The sequence below is a fragment of the Equus quagga genome, chromosome 11, assembly GCF_021613505.1.
Source record: "Equus quagga isolate Etosha38 chromosome 11, UCLA_HA_Equagga_1.0, whole genome shotgun sequence".
NCBI lineage: Eukaryota > Metazoa > Chordata > Mammalia > Perissodactyla > Equidae > Equus > Equus quagga.
The window spans coordinates 115,628,542-115,633,808 of NC_060277.1; the positions used below are offsets into that span (position 1 = coordinate 115,628,542).

Here is a 5,267-nt window from a genome sequence, read left to right on the forward strand (position 1 = left end):
TAGAGCCAGCCCTGACAGCCTAGCAGTTAAAGTTCAGCGTGTTCTGCTTTAGCAGCCTGGGTTCGGTTCCTGGGCGTGGAACCACGCCACTCGTCTGTCAGTAGCCATACTGTGGTGGCGGCTCACACAGAAGATCCAGAAGGACTTACCACTAGATATACAGCTATACTGGGGCTTTGGGGAAAAAAAAAAAAAAAAAAAAAGGGAGGAAGATAGGCAATAGATGTTAGCTCAGGACCAAACTTTCCCGGCCGAAAAAAAAAAACTTGAGTTTAACCCTTGGTTAATCTGTTTCTCCCAGCGGTCACATCATTCCTGGCCTTACATATTTTGCCTGTTTATTTTTAGAATCATAGATGTTCACATTGATTACATATTTTTGTTCTATTGTTGCTTTTACCAGTACTCCTATCTTGTTAGAAAATAGGACTGATAACTCCAGCTTTCTTTTTTATTTATTTACTTATTTTTTTTTATTTTTTAAAGATTTTATTTTTTCCTTTTTCTCCCCAAAGCCCCCCCCCGGTACATAGTTGCATATTCTTCGTTGTGGGTTCTTCTAGTTGTGGCATGTGGGACGCTGCCTCAGTGTGGTTTGATGAGCAGTGTCATGTCCGCGCCCAGGATTCGAACCAACGAAACACTGGGCCGCCTGCAGCGGAGCGCGCGAACTTAACCACTCGGCCACGGGGCCAGCCCCAACTCCAGCTTTCTTTTGGTTCATGTTTGCTTTTCATATATTTTCCGTCCTTCTATTTTCAACCTATTGGTGTCCTTCTGTTAAAGCGTGTGTCTCTCGCGGACAACATATTGAATCTTTTCTTTTTTTCCCCAGTTCTTTTATTCCTTCAACATCTTAACAAAAGATTTCCCAACGTTTAAAAAGCCTATGAACGTTATCCAGTTTTGTATTATTTACATAACATATGAGTACCGGTTCCAACATCACGCAAGTCCGGCTGCGTTAGAAACACAGTGGGAAGGCACGATGCCCCTTGCTGCCTCTCGGATGGTGTAGCTGGTGGGCGTGTTTTCAGCTACCTTTCTTACTTGTTATCCTGATACATAAACTGTTAGGCACCTGAGAGGCTGGAAGCCTACTGGACGTGAACTTCAATACCTTCTATTTTGATCTTACTTATTATTTTCAAAACTTACTGCATTTTAAATCTCTTTACGAGTTTTTACTTCATCCACCACTAAGCTACCTTTATGGTCATTATCCTAAATGATCAAATATTAACCACATGAACTGTTAGTGTGTACACAGATCTAAAAATCAAACATAAAATTGTGTAGCCAAGTTGTGTAGGACATATATTTACACTCAGGAAATTCCCTAGTGCTTGGTGAGCAATCTCAATTCTGCTAAAGAGAAGTGGCAGCTCTTCAGCTTCCATGCTCCAGAACTTTTTAAAAAAACATAGTAAAAAATGACTGACAATGATTGGAATAATTGGTACCTTATAAATTGATTAAGAAACCTAAGATAAAAAATTCTAAATGATAGTTTTGTTTGTATTTAAAAATACATTGGAAATTTTGCATACACCCATGATCAAACTTATTTTCAATGCACATTACTTAAATTCTGATGACATGGTTTGCTCTGATGAGTCCTTTTTCAAGCTGAACACCAAGCCAGGGAAACTCGTGGAGATGTCCACCAGCCACCGATGATGTATACTGCTTCCTCGCTAACAACGAGGGCTGAATTTCGTCTGCCTTTTATCACCTGAACAGTTTTCTGACCATAATGATAATAACTGTAAGCTGATGCAACTGTGGTGAAAACTGTAAAAATCCACTGTATCTGAAGATAGATGCTGTCAGCACAATCGAAAACTGGAGCTGCCAAAGAAGCTGTCACCAAGATAACTGGACCTTTTTATTTCCTTTGCTGATGAAAGTTAGTTTTAACCTAGCAGTGGCAGAGCGAGGACTGGAACGCTTAGAAAGTGTTTGTGGTGTTGGAAGAGTCTGATATCTGACATAAAAAACAGCAGCAGTCAACATTGCATCTCTTGAAATTATCATACCAGTCAGTGGAACTGGAGTAAGGTCTGCATAGGACAAGTGAACATATAAGATACTGATAAGTATTTTTATCAACAAGTGGTTAGAGCATGTCCCAAAGCTGATTTTTGATTGGCCCTGTTTCTTTCTTTCTTTCTTTTTTTCTTTTTTGCCTTGAGCTAACATCTGTTGCCAATCTTTTTTTTTTTTCTTCTTCTCCCCGAAGCTCCCCAGTTCACAGCTGTATATTTTAGTTATAGGTCCTTCTGGCTCTGCTAGGTGGGACGCCCCCTCAGCATGGCCGGAGGAGCGGCGCTAGGTCTGCACTCAGGATCTGAACTGGCGAAACTCTAGGCTGCTGAAGTGGAGCGTGTGAACTTAACCACTTGACCATGGGGCCGACCCCTGATTGGTGCAGTTTCAAGCAATAAATCCATCCAACAAATCTGCTAGCCTGGCTAAAGCAAAAACTCCTGGAGCAATGTGCAAATCCACTTCAATAATCAAATTGCCCAAAACTAGGGCCAAGCCAATTGTCATCATTGACAATATATTCAGGATTGTCCATGGGTTTTCATACAGGCTGGTGTGAAGCCAGTATGGTGGGGTTGCGGGTGGGGAGAGCTCTGCAGCCTGGGGCCCTGGCCCGCCCCTCCTCCACTGAGGCCTTGAAATCTCAGAGAACCTCGGCTGCTTGGCTACTAGTTTTCAAACCCCAGCTGAGTCTTTTCTTTTAAATCCAGTTTGAGACTGTCTTTTAACTGATGAGTTTGGCCCATTTACATTTATTATAAAAGTATTTATTGTATAATTATTGCAATTGTAATTACTGTAATTAGGGCTATTATAGCTATTGTTGAATCAGGACTTTATTTCGTTATCTTATTTCCTATTTTCCTCTTGCTACACATTCTTTGCATTTATTTTTCCTCCTTTCCTGTATCCACTGGACTGCTCTTTCTGCTGCTTTAAACGGTGTGTGCTGCTTTGTTTCTTACTGAAGCTTCCCTTAAGCCCCGTCCCTGTCCATTTACCTAGACTGATTTCTTAGTCTTGTCTTCATCTGTGCTTTCCTCCTCACAAGATGAATGCCTCAGCATGTTCTCACTTCCTTTGTCTCCACCCTCCCTCTCTCTGTTGTGTTGGTGTTATCTAGAATTTTACTTCTAGACTGGTATATAGTTTGCACATAGATTTTACATTGTATGTTTATTTTCTTTGGTCATTGTTTCTTGGACAAAAGTAAGCTCTACCGAGTTACTCGATTGCTTCTTATTTCTCCTGTGTTGGGTCTCTTCTTGAACACTGCCTCCAAGAGCAATTTCAAAGTCAACTCTTGGCGGAGTGTCTTAAGACCTTGTATGCCTGAGAATATCTTTATTACGTCCTTATATTGAAACAATAATTTAACATTTGGGGTACAAAGTTCTTTTCTTTCAATATTTAAAGGTATTATTCCATTGTCTTCTTGAATTCAGAGCAGTCATTGAGAAGTCTGATGTCATCTGGGCTCTAAGATTTCTCTCTGCTTTTGGTGACTTGTAGTCCCCAGACAGTCCAGGTGTGGGGTTCCTTGTCTCTCCTGGCTGGATGTGTTTCTCCTTCTATTACCTGTGTCTCTCAGGCTTCTTTCTCTCTCTTTTCCTTCTGGGAGACTTTCTCAGTCGGACCACAGCCCTCCTCCCCGTGCTGGTCATTCCATTATTATTTCTTGGGTCAGCAATTATAGTTTCATCCCTAACATTCCCACATGCACGCTTTGATGACTCCTTTTTCCTGCTTCCTGTACTCTGAGGATGTTGGTTACTTTGGCTTTGGCTCTGGTGCTGCTTGGCCCTGCTACAAAAGGTGGACATGGCCCAGTTGGCCGTCCATCTCCTGGAGAGGCTGCCCTGCCCAGGACGCTAGGTATCGGGCCATGAGCCTTGAGGGGGCCCAGGTCTGGTCCAGGGATTTTGGGAGACAACCTGGAGTGGGGAGGGGGTGAACCTCTGGGCAGGCTGAACACCCCTCCCGGAACCCTTAGCCACCTTGCCAACCCCCTCCCTGATGGCTGCCCTCCCTGGCTAGCTCCTGTGTCGGAAGCTTGGCTTTCACGGGAGGCTCAGTGGCCATCCTTGGGCTTTGGGGGCCACTGTGGGGAGGAGTCAATGACCTCAGGTGTTTCCACTGCTGCGCTCGGCCATCCTGGGCCAGGCTGACCTCTGTTTCTTGAAGTCTGAAAGCCCCCCACCCCCGGGGAAACCCCCAAAGCTGTGGCCTAGGGTGGGGGCTGTTCCTCCAAGTTTTTCCCCTCACAGTCAAGGCTTTTGCCTCCAGCTTCCATGGTCTCGGTCCACAGCCACACAGTTGATGGGGCGTTTGCTCTGCGGAGGCCTGCTCTGAGGGTTCACCAGGTATCTCACTTAGCCCTCACGGCACCCCCCAGGCAGGGCAGCCAGTACCCTTGTTTTACAGACGAGGAAATCAAGGCCCGAGAGGTCATGGTGACTCCCTGCCCCAGCGAACACACATCCCACCACCCAGAGAGAACCAGTGTCAACATCCCTTGTCTGTTCTTCCAGTATGTCAGTGGTACAGACATAAAAACACAGCAATGTAATTACACAACCATGTACACCCATGTGTATTTTATAAATGTGGGGTCATACACACATTCTGTACCCAACTTGTACCATTCGTGGCGTCTTGTGAAGATCCTGGTGGAGCTAGATTCTTCATGGCGCCATTTCAACACCTGCTGTATGTGTGCGCCAAAATCAATAGAGCAGTTCTCTTATTGGGACACTTAGGTCATTCTTCAGTTAATTTTTGTATTGAAAGCAGCACTGCAATGGATATTGCTGTAGTTTTGGGGTTTTTTGCTGGGAAAGATTCACCCTGAGCTAACAACTGTTGCCAATCTTCCTCTCTCTCTTTTTTTCCTCCCTGAAGCCCCAGTGCATAGTTGTATGCTCTAGTTGTAGGTCCTTCTACTTCTATGTGAGCCGCTGCCACAGCATGGCCACTGACAGACAGGTGGTGTGGTTCCACACCCAGGGAACTGAACTTGGGCGGCTGAAGCACAGCACCCCAAACTTTAACCACTAGGCCATCAGGGCTGGCTCGATATTACTGTAGATTTGCTTCTGTGCCCAAAGATCACTTCCTGAAGATACAATTCTACAAGTGGGACTTCCCAGTAAAAGGGACCTCATACTTGAATGACATTTTAATCTTTGCAAACCCAGGGGGTGAACGGCTACCTCATC

General features: G+C 44.6%; 1 pseudogene; it reads right to left on the minus strand.

Moving 5' to 3' along the window:
- Nucleotides 1-1,624: 1,624 nt before the first annotated feature.
- Nucleotides 1,625-4,501, minus strand: LOC124247278 (cardiolipin synthase (CMP-forming)-like; annotated as a pseudogene).
- Nucleotides 4,502-5,267: the final 766 nt, after the last annotated feature.